The following is a 27,672-nucleotide window of genomic DNA, read 5'->3' as shown; positions in this document are numbered from 1 at the left end:
CACCAGTCCTGAACGATTCCGGTCCCGTTCCCGGATTACCGTACTAGCAGGGTATTCACCTGTCCACCTCTCTACCCAGCCGCGCGTCCGCAGCGGGGAGTGGTGGCGTGCTGGTCCACTAGAGAGAGTCCTTCCAGTTGGGAGCTTCAAACTTCGGAGCGCACAGATCACATCACGGGTTATGCCCCGCCCACTACATTACGTATCTGTGCCTAGTGTGACATTACGTATCTGTGCCTACTGTGACATTATGTATCTGTGCCTAGTGTGACATTACGTATCTGTGCCTAGTGTGACATTACGTATCTGTGCCTAGTGTGACATTGCGTATCTGTGCCTACTGTGACATTACGTATCTGTGCTTACTGTGACATTATGTATCTGTGCCTACTGTGACATTACGTATCTGTGCCTAGTGTGACATTACGTATCTGTGCCTAGTGTGACATTACGTATCTGTGCCTAGTGTGACATTGCGTATCTGTGCCTACTGTGACATTACGTATCTGTGCTTACTGTGACATTACGTATCTGTGCCTAGTGTGACATTGCGTATCTGTGCCTACTGTGACATTACGTATCTGTGCTTACTGTGACATTACGTATCTGTGCCTAGTGTGACATTACGTATCTGTGCTAACTGTGACATTATGTATCTGTGCCTACTGTGACATTACGTATCTGTGCCTAGTGTGACATTACGTATCTGTGCCTAGTGTGACATTACGTATCTGTGCCTAGTGTGACATTACGTATCTGTGCTTACTGTGACATTATGTATCTGTGCCTACTGTGACATTACGTATCTGTGCCTAGTGTGACATTACGTATCTGTGCCTACTGTGACATTGCGTATCTGTGCCTACTGTGACATTACGTATCTGTGCTTACTGTGACATTACGTATCTGTGCCTAGTGTGACATTACGTATCTGTGCCTAGTGTGACATTGCGTATCTGTGCCTACTGTGACATTACGTATCTGTGCTTACTGTGACATTACGTATCTGTGCCTAGTGTGACATTACGTATCTGTACTTACTGTGACATTACGTATCTGTGCCTAGTGTGACATTACGTATCTGTGCCTAGTGTGACATTACGTATCTGTGCCTACTGTGACATTACGTATCTGTGCCTAGTGTGACATTACGTATCTGTGCCTAGTGTGACATTACGTATCTGTGCCTAGTGTGACATTGCGTATCTGTGCCTACTGTGACATTACGTATCTGTGCTTACTGTGACATTACGTATCTGTGCTTACTGTGACATTATGTATCTGTGCCTACTGTGACATTACGTATCTGTGCCTAGTGTGACATTACGGATCTGTGCCTAGTGTGACATTGCGTATCTGTGCCTACTGTGACATTACGTATCTGTGCTTACTGTGACATTATGTATCTGTGCCTAGTGTGACATTACGTATCTGTGCTTACTGTGACATTATGTATCTGTGCCTACTGTGACATTACGTATCTGTGCCTAGTGTGACATTACGTATCTGTGCCTAGTGTGACATTACGTATCTGTGCCTAGTGTGACATTGCGTATCTGTGCCTAGTGTGACATTACGTATCTGTGCCTAGTGTGACATTGCGTATCTGTGCCTACTGTGACATTACGTATCTGTGCTTACTATGACATTACGTATCTGTGCCTAGTGTGACATTACGTATCTGTGCTAACTGTGACATTATGTATCTGTGCCTACTGTGACATTACGTATCTGTGCCTAGTGTGACATTACATATCTGTGCTAACTGTGACATTGCGTATCTGTGCCTAGTGTGACATTGCGTATCTGTGCCTACTGTGACATTGCGTATCTGTGCCTAGTGTGACATTACGTATCTGTGCCTAGTGTGACATTACGTATCTGTGCCTAGTGTGACATTACGTATCTGTGCCTAGTGTGACATTACGTATCTGTGCCTAGTGTGACATTACGTATCTGTGCCTAGTGTGACATTACGTATCTGTGCCTAGTGTGACATTACGTATCTGTGCCTACTGTGACATTACGTATCTGTGCCTAGTGTGACATTACGTATCTGTGCCTAGTGTGACATTACGTATCTGTGCCTAGTGTGACATTGCGTATCTTTGCTAACTGTGACATTGCCTATCTGTGCCTAGTGTGACATTACGTATCTGTGCTAACTGTGACATTTCGTATCTGTGCCTAGTGTGACATTACGTATCTGTGCCTAGTGTGACATTACGTATCTGTGCCTAGTGTGACATTGCGTATCTGTGCCTAGTGTGACATTGCGTATCTGTGCTAACTGTGACATTGCGTATCTGTGCCTAGTGTGACATTACGGATCTGTGCCTAGTGTGACATTACGGATCTGTGCCTAGTGTGACATTGCGTATCTGTGCTAACTGTGACATTGCGTATCTGTGCCTAGTGTGACATTGCGTATCTGTGCTAACTGTGACATTACATATCTGTGCCTAGTGTGACATTACGTATCTGCGCCTAGTGTGACATTACGTATCTGCGCCTACTGTGACATTACGTATCTGCGCCTAGTGTGACATTACGTATCTGCGCCTAGTGTGACATTACGTATCTGCGCCTACTATGAAATTACGTATCTGTGCCTACTGTGACATTACGTATCTGTGCCTACTGTGACATTACGTATCTGTGCTTACTGTGACATTACGTATCTGTGCCTAGTGTGACATTACGTATCTGTGCCTAGTGTGACATTACGTATCTGTGCCTAGTGTGACATTACGTATCTGTGCCTACTGTGACATTACGTATCTGTGCCTAGTGTGACATTACGTATCTGTGCCTAGTGTGACATTACGTATCTGTGCCTAGTGTGACATTGCGTATCTGTGCCTACTGTGACATTACGTATCTGTGCTTACTGTGACATTACGTATCTGTGCTTACTGTGACATTATGTATCTGTGCCTACTGTGACATTACGTATCTGTGCCTAGTGTGACATTACGGATCTGTGCCTAGTGTGACATTGCGTATCTGTGCCTACTGTGACATTACGTATCTGTGCTTACTGTGACATTATGTATCTGTGCCTAGTGTGACATTACGTATCTGTGCTAACTGTGACATTATGTATCTGTGCCTACTGTGACATTACGTATCTGTGCCTAGTGTGACATTACGGATCTGTGCCTAGTGTGACATTACGGATCTGTGCCTAGTGTGACATTGCGTATCTGTGCCTACTGTGACATTACGTATCTGTGCTTACTGTGACATTATGTATCTGTGCCTAGTGTGACATTACGTATCTGTGCTAACTGTGACATTATGTATCTGTGCCTACTGTGACATTACGTATCTGTGCCTAGTGTGACATTACGTATCTGTGCCTAGTGTGACATTGCGTATCTGTGCCTACTGTGACATTACGTATCTGTGCTTACTGTGACATTACGTATCTGTGCCTAGTGTGACATTACGTATCTGTGCTAACTGTGACATTATGTATCTGTGCCTACTGTGACATTACGTATCTGTGCCTAGTGTGACATTACGTATCTGTGCTAACTGTGACATTGCGTATCTGTGCCTAGTGTGACATTACGTATCTGTGCCTAGTGTGACATTACGTATCTGTGCCTAGTGTGACATTACGTATCTGTGCCTAGTGTGACATTACGTATCTGTGCCTAGTGTGACATTACGTATCTGTGCCTAGTGTGACATTACGTATCTGTGCCTAGTGTGACATTACGTATCTGTGCCTACTGTGACATTACGTATCTGTGCCTAGTGTGACATTACGTATCTGTGCCTAGTGTGACATTATGTATCTGTGCCTAGTGTGACATTGCGTATCTGTGCTAACTGTGACATTGCGTATCTGTGCCTAGTGTGACATTACATATCTGTGCTAACTGTGACATTTCGTATCTGTGCCTAGTGTGACATTACGTATCTGTGCCTAGTGTGACATTACGTATCTGTGCCTAGTGTGACATTACGTATCTGTGCCTAGTGTGACATTGAGTATCTGTGCTAACTGTGACATTGCGTATCTGTGCCTAGTGTGACATTGCGTATCTGTGCTAACTGTGACATTACGTATCTGTGCCTAGTGTGACATTACGTATCTGTGCCTAGTGTGACATTACGTATCTGCGCCTAGTGTGACATTACGTATCTGCGCCTACTGTGACATTACGTATCTGCGCCTAGTGTGACATTACGTATCTGCGCCTACTGTGACATTACGTATCTGCGCCTAGTGTGACATTACGTATCTGCGCCTACTGTGACATTACGTATCTGCGCCTAGTGTGACATTATGTATCTGTGCCTACTGTGACATTACGTATCTGTGCCTAGTGTGACATTACGTATCTGTGCCTAGTGTGACATTACGTATCTGTGCCTAGTGTGACATTACGTATCTGTGCCTAGTGTGACATTACGTATCTGTGCCTAGTGTGACATTACGTATCTGTGCCTACTGTGACATTACGTATCTGCGCCTAGTGTGACATTACGTATCTGTGCCTAGTGTGACATTACGTATCTGTGGTAACTGTGACATTACGTATCTGCGCCTAGTGTGACATTGCGTATCTGTGCTAACTGTGACATTACGTATCTGTGCCTAGTGTGACATTACGTATCTGCGCCTAGTGTGACATTACGTATCTGCGCCTACTGTGACATTACGTATCTGCGCCTAGTGTGACATTACGTATCTGCGCCTACTGTGACATTACGTATCTGTGCCTACTGTGACATTACGTATCTGTGCCTACTGTGACATTACGTATCTGTGCTTACTGTGACATTACGTATCTGTGCCTAGTGTGACATTACGTATCTGTGCCTAGTGTGACATTACGTATCTGTGCCTACTGTGACATTATGTATCTGTGCCTACTGTGACATTTCGTATCTGTGCCTAGTGTGACATTACGTATCTGTGCCTACTGTGACATTACGTATCTGCGCCTAGTGTGACATTACGTATCTGTGCCTACTGTGACATTACGTATCTGTGCCTACTGTGACATTACGTATCTGTGCCTACTGTGACATTACGTATCTGTGCCTACTGTGACATTACGTATCTGTGCCTAGTGTGACATTACGTATCTGTGCCTACTGTGACATTACGTATCTGTGCCTACTGTGACATTACGTATCTGTGCCTAGTGTGACATTACGTATCTGTGCCTAGTGTGACATTACGTATCTGTGCCTAGTGTGACATTACGTATCTGTGCCTAGTGTGACATTACGTATCTGTGCCTACTGTGACATTACGTATCTGTGCCTAGTGTGACATTACGTATCTGTGCCTAGTGTGACATTACGTATCTGTGCCTAGTGTGACATTACGTATCTGTGCGTACTGTGACATTACGTATCTGTGCCTAGTGTGACATTACGTATCTGTGCCTACTGTGACATTACGTATCTGTGCGTACTGTGACATTACGTATCTGTGCCTACTGTGACATTACGTATCTGCGCCTAGTGTGACATTACGTATCTGTGCTAACTGTGACATTTCGTATCTGTGCCTAGTGTGACATTGCGTATCTGTGCCTACTGTGACATTACGTATCTGTGCGTACTGTGACATTACGTATCTGCGCCTAGTGTGACATTACGTATCTGTGCTAACTGTGACATTTCGTATCTGTGCCTAGTGTGACATTGCGTATCTGTGCCTACTGTGACATTACGTATCTGTGCGTACTGTGACATTACGTATCTGTGCCTAGTGTGACATTACGTATCTGTGCCTACTGTGACATTACGTATCTGTGCCTAGTGTGACATTACGTATCTGTGCCTACTGTGACATTACGTATCTGTGCCTACTGTGACATTACGTATCTGTGCCTAGTGTGACATTACGTATCTGTGCCTAGTGTGACATTACGTATCTGTGCCTAGTGTGACATTACGTATCTGTGCCTAGTGTGACATTACGTATCTGTGCCTAGTGTGACATTACGTATCTGTGCCTACTGTGACATTACGTATCTGTGCCTAGTGTGACATTACGTATCTGTGCCTAGTGTGACATTACGTATCTGTGCCTAGTGTGACATTACGTATCTGTGCCTAGTGTGACATTACGTATCTGTGCGTACTGTGACATTACGTATCTGTGCCTAGTGTGACATTACGTATCTGTGCCTACTGTGACATTACGTATCTGTGCGTACTGTGACATTACGTATCTGTGCCTACTGTGACATTACGTATCTGCGCCTAGTGTGACATTACGTATCTGTGCTAACTGTGACATTTCGTATCTGTGCCTAGTGTGACATTGCGTATCTGTGCCTACTGTGACATTACGTATCTGTGCGTACTGTGACATTACGTATCTGCGCCTAGTGTGACATTACGTATCTGTGCTAACTGTGACATTTCGTATCTGTGCCTAGTGTGACATTGCGTATCTGTGCCTACTGTGACATTACGTATCTGTGCGTACTGTGACATTACGTATCTGCGCCTAGTGTGACATTACGTATCTGTGCTAACTGTGACATTTCGTATCTGTGCCTAGTGTGACATTGCGTATCTGTGCCTACTGTGACATTACGTATCTGTGCGTACTGTGACATTACGTATCTGTGCCTAGTGTGACATTACGTATCTGTGCCTACTGTGACATTACGTATCTGCGCCTAGTGTGACATTACGTATCTGCGCCTACTGTGACATTACGTATCTGCGCCTACTGTGACATTACGTATCTGCGCCTACTGTGACATTACGTATCTGTGCCTAGTGTGACATTACATATCTGTGCCTAGTGTGACATTACATATCTGTGCTTACTGTGACATTACGTATCTGTGCCTAGTGTGACATTACGTATCTGCGCCTAGTGTGACATTACGTATCTGCGCCTAGTGTGACATTACGTATCTGCGCCTACTGTGACATTACGTATCTGCGCCTACTGTGACATTACGTATCTGCGCCTACTGTGACATTACGTATCTGTGCCTAGTGTGACATTACATATCTGTGCCTACTGTGACATTACGTATCTGTGCCTAGTGTGACATTACGTATCTGTGCCTACTGTGACATTACGTATCTGTGCCTAGTGTGACATTACATATCTGTGCCTAGTGTGACATTACGTATCTGTGCTAACTGTGACATTACGTATCTGTGCCTAGTGTGACATTACGTATCTGTGCCTAGTGTGACATTACGTATCTGTGCCTAGTGTGACATTGCGTATCTGTGCCTACTGTGACATTACGTATCTGTGCGTACTGTGACATTACGTATCTGTGCCTAGTGTGACATTACGTATCTGTGCCTACTGTGACATTACGTATCTGTGCCTAGTGTGACATTACGTATCTGTGCCTACTGTGACATTACGTATCTGTGCCTACTGTGACATTACGTATCTGTGCCTAGTGTGACATTACGTATCTGTGCCTAGTGTGACATTACGTATCTGTGCCTAGTGTGACATTACGTATCTGTGCCTAGTGTGACATTACGTATCTGTGCCTACTGTGACATTACGTATCTGTGCCTACTGTGACATTGCGTATCTGTGCCTAGTGTGACATTACGTATCTGTGCCTACTGTGACATTACGTATCTGCGCCTAGTGTGACATTACGTATCTGCGCCTAGTGTGACATTACGTATCTGTGCCTACTGTGACATTACGTATCTGTGCTTACTGTGACATTACGTATCTGTGCCTAGTGTGACATTACGTATCTGCGCCTAGTGTGACATTACGTATCTGTGCCTACTGTGACATTACGTATCTGCGCCTAGTGTGACATTACGTATCTGTGCTTACTGTGACATTACGTATCTGTGCCTACTGTGACATTACGTATCTGCGCCTAGTGTGACATTACGTATCTGTGCCTACTGTGACATTACGTATCTGTGCTAACTGTGACATTACGTATCTGTGCCTAGTGTGACATTACGTATCTGTGCCTAGTGTGACATTACGTATCTGTGCCTAGTGTGACATTACGTATCTGTGCCTACTGTGATATTACGTATCTGTGCTTACTGTGACATTACGTATCTGTGCCTAGTGTGACATTACGTATCTGTGCTTACTGTGACATTACGTATCTGTGCCTAGTGTGACATTACGTATCTGTGCCTACTGTGACATTACGTATCTGCGCCTAGTGTGACATTACGTATCTGCGCCTAGTGTGACATTACGTATCTGTGCCTACTGTGACATTACGTATCTGTGCTTACTGTGACATTACGTATCTGTGCCTAGTGTGACATTACGTATCTGCGCCTAGTGTGACATTACGTATCTGTGCCTACTGTGACATTACGTATCTGCGCCTAGTGTGACATTACGTATCTGTGCTTACTGTGACATTACGTATCTGTGCCTACTGTGACATTACGTATCTGCGCCTAGTGTGACATTACGTATCTGTGCCTACTGTGACATTACGTATCTGTGCTAACTGTGACATTACGTATCTGTGCCTAGTGTGACATTACGTATCTGTGCCTAGTGTGACATTACGTATCTGTGCCTAGTGTGACATTACGTATCTGTGCCTACTGTGATATTACGTATCTGTGCTTACTGTGACATTACGTATCTGTGCCTAGTGTGACATTACGTATCTGTGCTTACTGTGACATTACGTATCTGTGCCTAGTGTGACATTACGTATCTGTGCCTACTGTGACATTACGTATCTGTGCCTAGTGTGACATTGCGTATCTGTGCTAACTGTGACATTACGTATCTGTGCCTAGTGTGACATTACGTATCTGTGCCTAGTGTGACATTACGTATCTGTGCCTAGTGTGACATTACTTATCTGTGCCTACTGTGACATTACGTATCTGTGCCTAGTGTGACATTACGTATCTGTGCCTAGTGTGACATTACGTATCTGTGCCTAGTGTGACATTATGTATCTGTGCCTACTGTGACATTACGTATCTGTGCCTAGTGTGACATTACGTATCTGTGCCTACTGTGACATTACGTATCTGCGCCTAGTGTGACATTACGTATCTGTGCCTAGTGTGACATTATGTATCTGTGCCTACTGTGACATTACGTATCTGTGCCTAGTGTGACATTACGTATCTGTGCCTACTGTGACATTACGTATCTGTGCCTAGTGTGACATTACGTATCTGTGCCTACTGTGACATTACGTATCTGTGCTAACTGTGACATTATGTATCTGTGCCTACTGTGACATTACGTATCTGTGCCTAGTGTGACATTACGTATCTGTGCTAACTGTGACATTATGTATCTGTGCCTACTGTGACATTACGTATCTGTGCCTAGTGTGACATTACGTATCTGTGCCTACTGTGACATTACGTATCTGTGCCTACTGTGACATTACGTATCTGTGCTTACTGTGACATTACGTATCTGTGCCTAGTGTGACATTACGTATCTGTGCCTACTGTGACATTACGTATCTGTGCCTAGTGTGACATTACATATCTGTGCTTACTGTGACATTACGTATCTGTGCCTAGTGTGACATTACGTATCTGTGCCTAGTGTGACATTACGTATCTGTGCCTAGTGTGACATTACATATCTGTGCCTACTGTGACATTACGTATCTGTGCCTAGTGTGACATTACATATCTGTGCTTACTGTGACATTACGTATCTGTGCCTACTGTGACATTACATATCTGTGCTTACTGTGACATTACGTATCTGTGCTAACTGTGACATTACGTATCTGTGCCTAGTGTGACATTACGTATCTGCGCCTACTGTGACATTACGTATCTGTGCCTAGTGTGACATTACGTATCTGTGCTAACTGTGACATTACGTATCTGTGCTAACTGTGAAATTGTCATTGCTAAGCCCACTCCCTTGGATGAAAAGCAACCCCACACATGGATGGTCTCAGCATAGCCGGCCTTTGATATGAGCGACCGGAGCGGTCGCTCAGGGCGCCAGCTTCCAAGGGGGCGCCTATAGCTGGATGCCTATACTGAGGGCACCTACACCTGATTTCCTATACTGGGGACACCTATAGCTGGATGCCTATACTGAGGGCACCTACACCTGATTTCCTATACTGGGGACACCTATAGCTGGCTACCTATACTGAGGGCACCTACACCTGATTTCCTATACTGGGGACACCTATAGCTGGCTACCTATACTAAGCGAGGGCACCTACTCCTGGCTACCTATACTGGGGACACCTATAGCTGGCTACCTATACTGAGGGCTCCAACACCTGATTTCCTATACTGGGGACACCTATAGCTGGCTACCTATACTAAGCGAGGGCACCTACTCCTGGCTACCTATACTGGATGCCCCTACTCCTGGCTACCTATACTGGATGCCCCTACTCTTGGCTACCTATGGGGGGGATGGAGACCTTCAACTGACTTCCTATACTGGGGGCACCTATGCTTGGCAACCTATATTAAGGGCACCTTTACATGAGATCCTATACTGGGGGCACCTATACCTGGCTACCTATCTATACTGAGTCTGAGGGCATTTTGGAGGGGAGGGGCACTGCAGCTATAATGCGTGGTGCAAATTGTCAGTGCTGTGCTATCATTCTAAATGGGGGGGGGGGGGAGGCGGCTAACTGTCCCACTGATTGTTTTTATTAATATTCCTGAAAGGTTCTAGCTTTCATTTTTAAGTGTATTCAGGATAATGCACTCTTTCCATCCATTCGTGGTTATTAATAGTATTTTTCTATTATACATATGTGACGTGTCACGGAGATCTGAGCATTTGGCATGATGTGTCACGATATCAAAAAGGTTGGGAACCACTGTCCTAGGAGATATCTCAGGAGAAAAGGGGAATTGCATATGGGCCTGTGTGTGTATACATGCGTGCGTGTATATGCACATGGGAAAAGGATGAAGGGGGGGGGGGGGCACAAAAATCAGGTTTCGCTCAGGGCGCTGTGAAAGCTAGGGCCGGCCCTGGGTCTCAGGATGCTGTACTTTTGGCATGACACAGGACTGATGGTAGCGCTTGCCTTTTCTTCTCCTGACAAACCTTTTTCCAGAAGCCCCAAACAATTGGAAAGGGGCTTCATTGGAGAGTGTGACTTTGCCCCAGTCCTCAGCAGTCCATTCATTCATACTTTCTGCAGAAGATCAATCTGTCTCTGATTTTTTTTTTTTTTTTTGGGGGGGGGGGGGGGGGAGAGAAGTGGCTTCTTTGCCCTTCTTGACACCAGGCCATCTTCCAAAAGTCTTTGCCTCACTGTGCGTGCAGATGCGCTCACATCTGCCACTATTCATGTGTGAGGTTGCTTCTCATCCAAGGGAGTGGGCTCACTCACAATTTTGCCAAAAAACACAGCCATGAATAAAGAATGGTACCAAAACACCCTCCAACAGCAACTTCTTCCAACAATCCAACAACAGTTTGGTGAAGAACAATGCATTTTCCAGCACGATGGAGCACCGTGTCATATGGCAACAGTGATATCTAAGTGGCTCGGGGACCAAAACATTGACATTTTGGGTCCATGGCCTGGAAACTCGCCAGATCTTAATCCCATTAAGAACTTGTGGTCATTCCTCAAGAGGCGGGTGGACAAACAAAACCCAACTAATTCTGAGAAAGTAGTGATTATGAAAGAATGTGTTGCTATCAGTCAGGATGTGGCCCTGAAGTTGAGTGAGAGCATGCCTAGTCGCATTGCAGAGGTCCTGAAAAAGAAGGGCCAACACTACAAATACTGACTCTGCATAAATCTCATGCAATTGTAAATAAAAGCCTTTGAAACGTATGAAGTGCTTATAATTATATTTCAGTACATCACATAAACAACTGAAACAAAGATCTAAAAGCAGCTTAGCAGCAAACTTTGTGAAAACTAATATTTTTGACAGTCTCAAAACTTTTGGCCAGGATTGTACACACACACACACACACACACACACACACACACACACACACACACACACACACACACACACACACACACACACACACACACACACACACACACACACACACACACACTGTACACACACACACACTGTACACACACACACACACACACACACACACACACACACACACACACACACACACACACACACACACACACACACTGTACACACACACACACTGTACACACACACACACTGTACACACACACACACACACACACACAGTACACACACACTGTATACACACACACACACACCACACACACTCACACACACACACACACACACACACACTGTGCACACATACACACACACACTGTGCACACATACACACACACACTGTGCACACATACACACACACACTGTGCACACACACACACACACACACACTGTGCACACACACACACACACTGTGCACACACACACACTGTACAAACATACACACACACACACACACTGTACACACATATATTACACACACACACATTACACACACACACACAGAGTACATACACGCATGTGCACGTGCGCACACACACACACATACAGTACATACATACACACACACACACACACACACACACACACACACACACACACACACACACCACACACTGTATACACACATATACACATACACTGTACTCACATACACAACACACACGTACACACACATACAGTATACACACACACACTACACACACACACACACACACACACACACACACACACACACACACACACACACACATATACACACCACACACACATATACACACCACACACACACATACAGTAAAGTAGCATTCTTCCAAGCTCCACTGACCTATCTATTCCATGTATCCCTGTCCTTAGGGTTACACCTCAGTCCCTCTTTTCACATAATCCACAAATCCTGTCAAATGATGTCCCTAGTACAATGTATTTTTTCCATGTTGTGTTTTTGGTCTCCTCATTGTTCTCTATCAATAATTATAATCCCTAATTTGCAAAATAACAATAATATACCCTCATGGCATACATGTATAAAAAGCTAAGTCCCTAATGAAATAATTTCTTTATTCCTTTTTAAATTGTCACTTTGGCCACCCAGGAAAAACAAAGTATTCTTTCACTAAATTACTTATTGGTAATCGCCCTGCTATTCCATACTAAAAAACACTGCAACAGCTTTCATAGGAATGAATCCCCGGGACTGACTGAAACAAACACAGAACAGCTGTACAGCGTTTCTGAACAGAAAACACTTTCAAACGCTGGCGTGGCAATAGCTCCCATGACTACGGGATGGAACGGGTGCTATGAGAGTACGCTCCTCTTACCCATGTGTATATTTAGCTGCTCTGGTGCTGTGGCTTCGTGGCTGCAGTGTACTCTATGCTGTATACCTGGCTTCCCATGCATGTCACGTGATTGGATGCAGTATAGAGGAGGCAGAGGAGACCCGACACTGCGCTGGAGCAGACAAATGGGTAAATATGCACAGCCTCCTGTGCTTACATTGCCTGAAAGGGGGAAAGGTGATTGGACACATGTGCCTGGTCATGCACAGGAGGGGGGGGGGGGGACTTAGGGTGCCTTATAAAAAATGTCTTAAAGGCCTGGGGGCTTCTTGTAACACCCTTGCAGTAAAAAGCACAGACGAGTGTACCTAGAAATCATGGGGACCCTGCTCAGAGTTCATGGGGACTCCCCCCAGACCCCCCTATGGTGACCCTGCAATGTATCACAGCACATAAGGTCCTTCTCCTAGGCAGATACCAGATAGTGTGTTGTATCATCGTATTCAAAGTTAGCGTTATTCTTCCTGCAGCTGTAAAGCAGCTGAGCTGTGTCTTTGCATTTCTCCTAACTTATTCAAAGCCAACCGCCTAAAGAAATGTTCTGCAGCTGATAACTCTCAAAGGACAAACATTTTTCAATGGAATAAACTGAAAAAAAAATTACAGATGTTCTTCCTATTGCATTCTAGAGGCCCTTGGTAGATCAAGGATTTAACCTTCTAAATAAAAAGTAGCAGTAGGGTATTGTACCGTGTTAGCCATCAGTAAAAGCAAGAAGTTTTAAACCAGGATGATACCATTTATTGGCTAACTAAAAATAAATAAAAATAAGAAAGCTTTCGGCCTTGTAGATCAGCAAAAGCTCGGTATACAGAGGCGCCAGAGTAGAGTGAAACGTTTTAAAAACTGTTTAAAAGCAGAGGGGGATGTTAGGGTGGACTTACCTCCCTCTTACAAAAAAGAAAACTCACTCGAGTTTCGATAAAACAGTATTGACAAATAATTTATTCAACTCCACAAATGCAATGCGTTTCGCGGGCGTGAGCCCGCTTCTTCAGGCAGAAGCCTAGACAGAGGCGCTCAAACCTACTGCTTGACCCACTGAGTTGTGCTCCCATTTTTGCCTGAAGAAGCGGGGTCACGCCCGCGAAACGCGTTGCATTTGTGGAGTTGAATAATTTATTTGTCAATACTGTTTTATCGAAACTCGAGTGAGTTTTCTTTTTTGTAAGAGGGAGGTAAGTCCACCCTAACATCCCCCTCTGCTTTTAAACAGTTTTTAAAAGGTTTTACTCTACTCTGGCGCCTCTGTATACCGAGTTTTTGCTGATCTTCTAGTCCACCCTGGGTGGAGGGGTGCATCCCCATCTACTATCTACAGAGAGCGACTTCTTAACCTGAATGGGTTCAGGTCCTAATGCTCCCCACCTGCATGTAAAGTGGTTGCCTATGGGTAACCCGTGTTTGTGAGTATATACACATAAAATTGTATTGAACTCTTCATTTTACCTGACAATACTGCACCATATTGGGCTCTCGATTCTCTTCTTGTTTTTAAGCATACTTCGGCCTTGTAGCCTTCGTCTGGCTTATATCCTGTTAGTTTGCAGGCTGATGGTACAGACAGCTGTATACATGCAACATCAAAATTGAAAACAGATATTTTTTTCAAGCATAAATACATGTCATTAAGATGCCTTAATTCAAACAGACCATCTGAATTGTGTTAGAGGTTGTTGAGATAAGGATCCTTGTTTACTCCATGCTTACAGACCTGGATTATGATTGACCCAGAGGTATCGTAAATTCTTAGTTCAAAAGTTCAGCTAGAATGGCTGAGAAAGTTCAAATATCATCAGTCTCATACCAATATAAAAAGTAGTTGTCCTTATTCAATGCCTTCCATCCTACAATCAAATTTAAAACTTACCTACTCTCACACAGAGATTAACTTTCTGGACACCACCATATACATCAGGGGTAACAACATACAAACCTCTGTGTATCGCAAACCTACAGACCGTCCCACATACATAAGATATGACAGTTTTCATCCCAAGCACATTAAGAACTCTATAATTTACAGCCAAGCTATAAGGTACAACCGGATTTGTTCTGACAGGATGGACAGAGACAAGCACCTGGATCACCTTAAGAACACTTTCATTAAACAAGGTTACAGTCCTCCTATGGCTGAGGCCCAAATCAGGAAAGCCAGCAACATCCCCAGGACTGAACTCCTGAAATATAAGCAAAACCAGAAAGAGGAACGTGTCCCTTTGGTTGTCACCTACAACCCACACCTGGAAATCTTAAGGAGGATTGCTAAGGAACTTCATCCCATTTTACACAAGGATCACAGACTGACAACGATATTCCCTAAACCTCCACTCTTGTCATATCGGCAACCACACAATCTAAAACAGATGATTGTCAGGAGTTCTTTGAATAGGCCTCAACAAAACGGAACATCACCCTGCCGACAAAAAATATGTGGGACCTGCAGACACATTTACTCCACTGACAGGGTAACGATACCAGGTTCACAACAGGAGTACAGAATACAAGGTAAATTTTCTTGTGGGTCCACCAATCTGGTATATCTGATCATGTGTGCTAAATGCCCCAATGTTATGTACGTGGGAGAAACTGGACAAACTCTGCACAAACGTATGAATGGACACAGGCACACTATTAATGATACCAAATCTGGACTCCCAGTTGCTACACACTTTCGGTCCAACGGACACAGCATGGATGATCTGCGTGTCACTGCCCTGAAGGGCGGCTTCAAAACGTCAAATGACCGATTAATAGCAGAAACAAAATTTATAAATTGGTTCAAAGCTGTGCAGAAGGGTTTGAATAAGGACAACAACTTTCTATATTGGCATGAGGCTGATGATATTTGAACTTTCTCAGCCATTCTAGTTGAACTTGTGAACTAAGAATTTACGATACCTCTGGGTCGATCCTAATCCCAGGTCTGTGAGCATGGAGTAAACAAGGATACTTATCTTAGCTAACAACCTCTAACCCCATTCAGATGGTCTGTTTGAATTAAGGCATCTTAATGACGTATTTATGCTTGAAAAAAATATCTGTTTTCCCTTTTGATGTTGCATGTATATAAGCTGTCTGTACCACCAGCCTGCAAACTAACAGGATATAAGCCCGACGAAGGCTGCAAGGCCGAAAGCTTGCTTATTTTTATTCATTTTTAGTTAGCCAATAAATGGTATCATCCTGATTTAAAACTTCTTAAATAAAAAGGTCACCTGGTGGCTATTCCTTTGTAGGGTGCCAGGACCTCAGTAATGTTCCCAGTGGTGGTGGATGTAGACATAGCTATAAGATGCTACGCTGCTTCCAACAGAACACTAGGAGGACTTCTATCAGTAGTAGTAGTAGTAGTAGTAGTAGTAGTAGTAGTAGTAGTAGTAGTAGTAGTAGTAGTAAGTAGTAGTAAGTAGTAGCAGTAGCAGTAGCAGTAGCAGTAGCAGCAGCAGCAGCAGCAGCAGCAGCAGCACAACATTCTGTGGCGCTGTACAAAGTAAGAAACAAACATGGGGTACATAATAATACAGACAGTGGTGTACACTAATATACAAGATACATAATTAGTGACAAAATACAAAGAATGATACAGCATACAGAGTACAAAATACATAAGTGGTAATGACATTGATAAAAGTAACATGATGAATAAAATGTATAATGATTTCCAAGACACAAAAGGGGGAGAGAACCCTGCCCTTACGAGCTTACAATCTAAAGGGAATTGGGGGGGGGGGGGGGATAAGAGGAGGGATAGTATACAACAAATATATAGAGGCTGTGTGTTTTATGACACCTAGTAGGAGTGCAATTTGGTCTTTGGACAAAGGAAAGTGCCCTAAGGTAGCACATATGCTTGTCGGAACAAGTGAGCTTTTAGAGAGCGTTTAAAGGTAACACAGGATGGCAAGTGACAGATGTGTTGTGGGAGGACATTCCAGAGGAGGGGTGAAGCGCGTGCAAAATTTTGTATATGTGAATGTGAGGAGGTGGTTCTAGAGGAGGACAACAGAAGATCGTGTGCAGATCTGAGATTGCGGTTAGGTTGGTATCTGGAGACTAGTGAGAAGATGTACCGGGGAGAGATTGTGCAGAGCTTTGTAGATTAGGGTTAGGATTCTGAACTGGATCCTCTGGGTAATTGACAGCCAGTGAAGAGCTTGGCAGAGAGGTGCAGCAGAGGAAGAGCGAGAAGAAAGATGAATGAGTCGAGCAGCTGAATTCAGTACTGACTGGAACGGTGCTAGTCTGTTAGAAGGTAGTCCACAAAGTAGTATGTTACAGTAGTCCAGACGGGATATTATAAGAGCATGTATTAACATTTTAGCTATGTGAGAAAGGGACGGATGCGAGATATGTTTTTGAGTTGGAGAATGGAGAAGGCAGGAGCTGGCTATGGAGTGAACATGAGGAATAAGAGAGAGATGAGTTGAATATTACCCCCAAACACCGAGCTTTGGGAACTGAAGTTATGGGAGTGTTATTATATTAACATTTATAGTTGGCTCTCTGGTGCATGAAAAAGAGTAAAAATTGCTTTATTAATATTAATCACATATATCAAAAAAGTATATAAACCCCCCCTAAATCACAAACAACCCCATATAAATGAATACAATAAATATTCCTCCTTAAAGGGATACTTTAGGGGGGTCGGGGGAAAATGAGCTGAACTTACCTGTGGCTTCTAATGGTCCCCCACAGACATCCTGTGCCCGCGCAGCCACTCACCGATGCTCCGGCCCCCGCAGACATCCTGTGCCCGCGCAGCCACTCACCGATGCTCCAGCCCCGCCTCCGGTTCACTTCTGGAATTTCCGACTTTAAAGTCAGAAAACCCCTGCGCCTGCGTTGCCGTGTCCTCGCTTCCCCTGATGTCAACAGGAGCGTACTGTGAAGACACAGACCATACTGCGCTTGTGCTATACACTCCTGGTGACATCTGCGGGAACGAGGACACGGCAACGCAGGCGCAGTGGTTTTCTGACTTTAAAGTCGGAAATTCCAGAAGTGAGCCAGAGGCGGGGCCGGAGCATCGGTAAGTGGCTGCGCGGGCACAGGATGTCTGCGGGGGACCATTACAAGCCACGGGTAAGTTCAACTCCTTTTCCCCCGTCCCCCCTACAGTATTCCTTTAACACAGCCCAAACCTAAACCTAAGGGGGCTGCAGTCCCCCACAAGTGATCAAAAAAAGGAGTCCAATTCCCAAAAAAATTGTAAAACAGATCAGAAAAAATTCCCGGACAAAAGGCACATAAGTGACATCCACTGACTTGCAAAAGGTTGATGTAAACAGCTGAAATGAAGATGAAATGGATAGCAGCATGCAGACAAAGCTAAAGCAGCAGGTAGCATATGGACATAACAAAATATGGCTGACAGCTTGTCATAATTCAAGTCCATCATGATGTTATGTATTGATGCACATACTTGGAAGCACAAACATGGAAATTGCATGCAGAGATGGTTCACAAAGGTCCCCCAATCGCAGGGCATGGAATGCTTATAGATGTGATGCAGATAAGATATGGCAACGCATGCAGCCAACACCAAAAACGTCATGTTTGCTGCATGGGTTGCCATATCTTATAACATAACATCATGATGGACTTGAATTATGACAAGCTGTCAGCCATATTTGGTTATGTCCATATGCTACCTGCTGCTTTAGCTTTGTCTGCATGCTGATATTCATTTCATCTTCATTTCAGCTGTTTACATCAACCTTTCGCAAGTCAGTGGATGTCACTTATGTGCCTTTTGTCCGGGAATTTTTTCTGATCTGTTTTATATTTTTTGGGAATTGGACTCCTTTTTTTTTTATCACTTGTGGGGGACTGCAGCCCCCTTAGGTTTAGGTTTGGGCTGTGTTAAGGAGGACTATTTATTGTATTCATTTATGTGGGGTTGTTTGTGATTTAGGGGGGTTTATATACTTTTTTGATATATGTGATTAATAATAATAAAGCAATTTTTACTCTTTTTCATGCACCAGAGAGCCAATCCTCATTTTCTTTTTCTTTACTATTGGTTTTGTTGACATGTGCATGGAATAGATACTTATTTCTTTAGGTAATTATGTGATTTATTTGACGTTGTTTCCTTCTGGTTGAGATATTTTTATATAACATTTATAGTTACTTCAGGCAGAGAGGTAGACAGACGGTGGAAAAATGATTTGTTCTGTTTTACTCTCAAATGAAGTTTTAAGAAGCGAAAGGACATGAAGGAGGATATAGCAGACAAGCAGTCAGGAATACGTGTTAGGAAGGAGTTAAGGTCTGGGGCCGCAACTCTTATTCACCCCGACCAGTCTGGTTTAGAAATGTCGCGAACCTCCGATTTTCGGTTCGCAAACCCTGTTCGCGAACCTTCGTGGAAAGTTCGGTTCACGAAAAAGTTCGCGAACCGCAATTCACTTCAATGGGGAGGCGAACTTCAAAATTTAGAAAAATTTCTACTGACTGAAATAATGATAGAAAACATGTTTCAAGAGTACTGCCTCCACCCTCCTACCCTTCTACCCTTCCACCCTTCCACCTATACCCTCCTCCCTCCTACCCGGAGGGAGGAGGGTCTCATCTGCCAGGGAATTCCAGTATTTCAAAAACTAGCTTGCATACCGTGGCTGGGATTTGAACCCAGGCCTCAGTGTATGGTAGGTAACTAACATATCCATTATACTACCAACACTACTAGCTGAAACTAGCTGAAACTAACCTACTATGTACCATTTATGCTCGAACCAAGAGAAATATTAGACAAGACAAATAACATCACGCTTTTCTCCTGGCGGACTTAAAGCACCAGAGCTGCAGCCACTAGGTCATGCTCTATAGGCAGTAGCAGTGTTAGGAAGACTTGCCTAAGGTCTCCTACTGAATAGGTACAGACTTACTGAACAGACAGAGCTGAGATTTGAACTCTGGTCAGAGGCAGAGCCTTGTATAAGGGGGGTGGGGCTCCACCAGTGAGTGCAGTCTGATTGGCAACAATGTGCCTGCTGACTGTGATGTATAGGGTCAAAGTTTTGCTCAATAGAGCATTATGGGGCGAATCAAACTTCCGGGAAAGTTCGCCTTTGGCATGCGAACGTGAACCACCGGCGAACCGTTCGGGACATCTCTAGTCTGGTTTCGTTCCCGGGAAAGGAACTGACATCAATATCAGATGGTTAATGACAAATCTTAGCATACAACATGACAACTGCGGCTCGAAAGTAATCGCTTCCCTCGACGCTGAAAAAGCATTCAACTCAGTGGAATGGACGTTTCTTTTTGAGGTCCTTCGACGCTTAGGGCCTAAATTTATAAAATGGATTCAGGCGCTGTACCACTCCCCAGTGGCTAGAGTTAAAACCGGCCTCAACTCATCTCAACTCCCTTCAAACTGGGCAGGGGATGAGGCAGGGTTGCCGCCTGTCTCCCTCTCTCTTCGCATTGGCGATAGAACCCCTGGCTATCTAGATTAGAACTAACAGCAAGTTTAAAGGCCTGAGAGTGGGGAAAACTCAAGAAAAAATCTTATATGCAGATGATCTGCTCCTTTATTTAAACGATCCTGGCCCCTCCCTGGAGATGTCCCTTGAGGTTATACAGAGATTTGGCCAGTTCTCGGGCCTAAAGATTAACTGGTCCAAGTCACTTGTCCTTCCCATTGATCCGGCTCCTCCTCCACCTGGTAAACAATCTCAATTAGCTTGGGTGTCAGAAATAAAGTATCTGGGGATCAGGTTTACAACTAATGTTCTCGACTTCCAGAAACTAAACTTAACTCCTGCCCTAGAACTCCTCGGATAAATGCAAGGCGTGGCGTAATCTCCCACTTACCCTACTCGGTAGAGCTAATGCAATAAAGATGAACCTTCTCCCTAAATTTACTTATATATTCCGTAACTCTCCAGTCACTATTCCAAACAAACTTTTTAAAGAAATGGACTCCTCCATTACAACATGTCTATGGGATGCTAAAACTCCTAACCCTAAACCCTGCAGCTGCCAAAGGAGGCAGGTGGGATTGGTCTCTTAGTATTCAAATTTCACTATTGGGCTGCTATATTAGTCACCGCCCAGTGGTGGTTCTCCCGCTCTCCAGACAACCCTGCCGCGGCAGTTATGGGTTCTCACACGGCCCTTGCCAGTCTACCCTACCGAGACACCAAATGTTCCCCAAAGCTCACATACTCAATGAAAACCGTAAACTTAGTTTGGGAGGCAGTCAAAAAAGCTCAAGCCTCTCCGGGTATCCCCATACCTGCCCCTCTGGAACAATATCTCTCTCCCTCACTTTGCCTCAATCCCAGACCCCTCAATATGGGCCTGTAGAGGTATTTATAGACTTAAAGATCTGTTAGAATATAACCAATTATTAACTTTTGACCAACTTAAGTTCCAATACCAACTCACGAACAAATACTTTTTTTTAGGTACCTCCAGTTACGCCACGCCTTTCTTGCCCAATTTCCATCTTCTGATCCCCCACTGCTGGTTTCCACCTTCCCTCTTGAACTCAAAACGGCTCTTAACGAGCTCCCAAAGGCCCTCTCTACTCTATATAAAACCGTCCTTCCTGTTTCTTCGCCCTCAATGGTTAAACTCTATGACAAATGGAGATCTGACATTCCGGATCTTGAACCCTCTGAATGGGACGAAACTCTACAAAGCATGTTCAGCTTCTGTATCTCTGCTAGAAACAAAATGATTGCGCTTAAGCTTCTTCACAGAGCTTATATCTCCCCAGCCATTATAATGCTCAAGCCCCTTCCTCATGTGCCAGATGCGGACATCTGAACGCTGACTTCATGCATGTAATATGGTCCTGCCCCAACCTCTTATGCTTTTGGTCTGAGATGGGACAGTGGATCTATAAATTATTCCCAAGGCCCTCTGTTTCTCTAATCCTAAACATTACATATTGGGTGTTAACAACCACATTAAGGCTGTACCATGCAAATTCTATATCGCAGTCTCCTCTTCTATGCTAAAAAACGTATTACTCTTCATTGGAATCAGCCAAAACCGCCCTTAATCTCTGACTGGCGCATGTATGTTAACAAAGAACTCCTCATCCTCAGAGAGGTATACAAAAAACGTGGAGCTAACAAAAATTTGAAAAAATTTGGTTCCGATGGTTAGATGCTAATGAGATTAATTTTTGCTGAGGGGTTTTCCTTCATTTGATGATCAACCGTTACGAAGCCAAGACTCCTTCTCATAATCCTACCATGGGGGGGAGGGGGGGGTAGCTATGTTCTGCTGCAGCGGTTATGTGTCTCTGTATTGTAATGTTTTAAGCCGACTGTTTCGGCTTTGTTGTAAAATTACAAAATTTTCAATAAAATTTGTCTTTAAAAAAAAGGCCTGGGGCCCGAGAGGTACAGTTGTGTATCATCTGCATACAGGCGATATTGAAACCCAAATGAAACCCGAATCAGGATACACATCACTACATCCTGTTGTATCTTTGGATAGACATTTCTACATCTTGTTTTATATTTGGATGTGCATCTATACAACTTGTATCTTTGGATATACATCACTGCATCAAATTGTATCCTTGGATAGACATCACTTCACCTTGTTGTATCTGTGGATAGACATCACTTACCGTATATACTCTCATACAAGCCGAATTTTTGACCCCCAAAAAGGGGGTCAAAAGTTAGGGGGTCGGCTTGTATGCGAGTCTTCCCTGGTGGTCTAGTGGTGGGTGGTCCGCGGCCGCCGCTGCTATTACCTGCTTAGGCAGCGGCCGCTTCCTAATCCGCGTTCCTCTTCTGAACTTTCAGCGTGTATCACAGCAGCGCGCCCGGCGCTGCTGCTGTGACGATGCAGGGGCAGGAAAGAGCGGTTACCTTGGTAACGGCGATACAGATCGTCGCTATAGGGAGCCACGCTCTTTCCTGCCCCCTGCATCGTCACAGCAGCAGCGCCGGGCGCGTTGCTGTGATACACGCTGAAAGTTCAGAAGAGGAACGCGGATTAGGAAGCGGCCGCTGCCTAAGCAGGTAATAGCAGCGGCGGCTGCGGGGGGAGCGGGGAGCACTACCTACCTATGCTGGGCACTATACTGGCTAAACTGGGCACTATACTGGCTAAATTGGGCACTTTACTAGCCATACTGGGGCACTATACTAGCTAAACTGGGCACTATTCTAGCTAAACTGGGCACTATACTGGCTAAACTGGGCACTATACTAGCTAAACTGGGCACTATACTATTATCGAAAGAGAACAGAGGCGCCAGCAGGATAAAAGGTAATAAACATTTTAAAATTTGCTGGGAGGCAGTGGTGGACTTACCTCCGGAAAGCAGACTCAAAATACTGTCTGAATTAAACAAATAAATGTATTATTGGTACCCCAAAAGATGCAATGCGTTTTGCAGGCACAGCCCGCTTCATCAGGCAATAAGGTAGGGGACAAACAGTAGCTCGTCAGTAGCACGAATGGCACCACAGAGGTGCGAGTCGGCTTATATGCGAGTATATACGGTATTCACTACACCTTGTTGTATCTGTGGATATACATCTATACAACTTGTTGTTTCTTTGGATATACTGTACACTAAACCTTGTATCTGTGGATGTACCTCTATACAACTTGTATCTTTGGATTTACATCATCTAGTATCTTTGGATGTATATCACGAAACCTTGTGATATATTTGGATGTGTATCACCACATCTTGTAACGTTTGATAGACATCACTATATATGTATGTCTGAATCTTTCACAATACAAAAATACTAAATATTGTTGTATCTTTGGATATACATCTATAACAACTTGTTGTATGTTTGTATAGACATCGCTACACCTTGTTGTATCTTTATATAGCTTTCACCTTTTTTGTATTTTGGATGAACATCGCTACACCTTGTTGTATCTTTGAATAGACATAACCTTGTTGTATCTTTGGCTATATATCACTATATCTGGTTTGTTCTATGTATATAGACATCACTACATCTTGTTATATATTTAGATAGCTATCACCTTTTTTTGTATTTTGGATGAACATCACTACATCTTGTTGTATGCACCATATGTATGATAGACCTAAACTTGGTTTATCTTTGGCTATCACTATGGCCTCAATTCACTAAGCTCTATTAAACACTGTATCCAACGTTTCATACTTTACCTCATGAGTAAAATCTAATTTTGAATTCACTAAGCTGTTGTAGATTTATTAAAAGTTTTATAAATCTAGAACAGCTTAGTGAATTCAAAATTACATTTTACTCAGAAGGTAAATTATCAAACGTTTGATAAAGTGTTTAATAAAGCTTAGTGAATTGAGGCCTATATCTTGTTTGGGTCTTTAGATAGACACGGTGGCATGGGGCAGCACGGTGGCATGGGGCAGCACGGTGGCATGGGGCGGCACGGTGGCATGGGGCAGCACGGTGGCATGGGGCAGCACGGTGGCATGGGGCAGCACGGTGGCATGGGGCGGCACGGTGGCATGGGGCAGCACTGTGGCATGGGGCAGCACGGCGGCATGGGGCAGCACGGCGGCATGGGGCAGCACGGCGGCATGGGGCGGCACGGCGGCATGGGGCGGCACGGCGGCATGGGGCGGCACGGCGGCATGGGGCGGCACGGCGGCATGGGGCGGCACGGCGGCATGGGGCGGCACGGCGGCATGGGGCGGCATGGGGCGGCACGGCGGCATGGGGCGGCACGGCGGCATGGGGCGGCACGGCGGCATGGGGCGGCACGGCGGCATGGGGCGGCATGGGGCGGCACGGCGGCATGGGGCGGCAAGGCGGCATGGGGCGGCACGGCGGCATGGGGCGGCACGGCGGCATGGGGCGGCACGGCGGCATGGGGCGGCACGGCGGCATGGGGCAGCACGGGGGCATAGTGGTTAGTGCTCTCACCGTTCAGCGCTGGGTCCCTGATTTGAATCCCAGCCTGGGCACTAGGTGCATGGAGTTTGTATGTTCTCCCTGTGTCTGTGTGGGTTTCCTCCAGACACTCCAGTTCCCTCCCACATCTCAAAAACCTACAGATAATTGGCTTCCCACTAAATTGGTCCTAGACTATGATACATGCATTACACGATATATACATAGACCTATGGTACATACACTACATGATACATACATAAACCTATTACTATGGAAGGGATTAGATTGTGAGCTCCTCTGAGGGACAGATAAGTTATAAGACAATATACTCCGTACAGCGCTGCAGTAGATGTTGGTGCTATATACTGTAATTAATAATAATTGACATCTCTACATCTTATGTCTTTGGATAGACATCACTACATCTTGTTATCTTTGGATAGAATTAAATCACTACATCTTATCTTTGGATAGACATCACAACATCCTGTTGTATATTTGGATAGACACCACTACATCTTGTTATATCTTTGGATAGACACCACATCTTGTTGTATCTTTGGATGAACATCCCTACACCTTGTCTGATATTTAGATAGACATAATCTTGTTGTATCTTTGGATAGACATTACTACATCTTGTTAGATCTTTGGATGAACATCCCTACACCTTGTCTGACCTTTGGATAGACATAATCTTGTTGTATCTTTGGATAGACACCACTACATCTTGTCTGACATTTGGATAGACATAATATTGTTGCATCTTTGGATGAACATCCCTACACCTTGTCTGACCTTTGGATAGACATAATCTTGTTGTATCTTTGGATGAACATCCCTACACCTTGTCTGACATTTGGATAGACATAATATTGTTGCATCTTTGGATGAACATCCCTACACCTTGTCTGACATTTAGATAGACATAATCTTGTTGTATCTTTGGATAGACATTACTACATCTTGTTAGATCTTTGGATGAACATCCCTACACCTTGTCTGACCTTTGGATAGACATAATCTTGTTGTATCTTTGGATAGACACCACTACATCTTGTCTGACATTTGGATAGACATAATATTGTTGCATCTTTGGATGAACATCCCTACACCTTGTCTGACCTTTGGATAGACATAATCTTGTTGTATCTTTGGATGAACATCCCTACACCTTGTCTGACATTTGGATAGACATAATATTGTTGCATCTTTGGATGAACATCCCTACACCTTGTCTGACATTTGGATAGACATAATCTTGTTGTATCTTTGGATGAACATCCCTACACCTTGTCTGACATTTGGATAGACATAATATTGTTGCATCTTTGGATGAACATCCCTACACCTTGTCTGACATTTAGATAGACATAATCTTGTTGTATCTTTGGATAGACATTACTACATCTTGTTAGATCTTTGGATGAACATCCCTACACCTTGTCTGACCTTTGGATAGACATAATCTTGTTGTATCTTTGGATAGACCCCACTACATCTTATTATATCTTTGGGATATACATCACTCTGATGATAGTCTTTTTCCCCCAAAGTCTCGGTACATTATGGGCTATGTGAGCACTTGGCTTGGAGCATTGAAGCCATCGCTGGACCACATGGTTACTACCATTTCCTGAGCTTGTAATCCCCCCTCCCCCCACTACACACACTTCCTTATATGGGTGGATGGCAGATTTTGTTGTCTTGTTGTATCTTTATACCCTAACCCTAACCCCATGTGATGTATTTGGAATCCCGCCATTTGATCAGCCAGCAATACTTTGCAAAGAACTATTGACCTGAAGTACGCCTTATCAGTAGAGGTGTATAGAGTATGTGTGCCCCGGCTTGTGTAAATATAAGCCAGGCAAACAGTTATTTCCAGTGAGACGAGGCGCTTATCTGCATTATTCACCCAGCACTGCTTCCGCCATTGATTTACTATCTGCCTGTTGAGTTAAAATGTAATTGAGAGGAACTGTGGACATTGCGCAATACTACAGTCATTAATGTGAATCAAATCTTAAATATAGTTTGTGTCAGAAAATCTTTCCAATCGCTGATGACCTTACATCTGTCATTAGGGAGGCAGGGATTCCCCTCTCCATTCCACCTGATTAAGACATAGGACTGTCATAACCGGCAGGCCAGCAGATGTGCGCATAGAAGTGACGGACAGATGTGAGAAGCTTTTTATGGAGATGAGCAGCAGGGCAGTTTGTAGGCTAAATTGCACCCAGGGCGACGGTGTAAAAATTGTCCTCCCCCCCCCCCCCCCCATGGACTGCCTAGCAGGAAGTAATTAGAATAAGCCACGGTGAAGTCAGACAGGGGAGCCTGGCGGCAAATGAGCTTTGCTTGGAGGCCAGCAGGTAAGGGTTTTTTTTGCAATGCGCAGCTATAATGCTGCAGTGGAGGAGGAGCATGGGGCGGTGCCTGAAGTGAAGAGGAAGTGGGGAGTAAGGCCACCCTCCCCAGGGCTGAGTCCAAGTGTGCCTGCGGCTCCCCACTCTCTCACTGCGCCCCGG

The sequence above is a fragment of the Hyperolius riggenbachi genome, chromosome 12 (genome assembly GCF_040937935.1).
Source record: "Hyperolius riggenbachi isolate aHypRig1 chromosome 12, aHypRig1.pri, whole genome shotgun sequence".
NCBI classification, from domain to species: Eukaryota; Metazoa; Chordata; class Amphibia; order Anura; family Hyperoliidae; genus Hyperolius; species Hyperolius riggenbachi.
Note: the sequence above shows the minus strand (reverse complement) of the source record.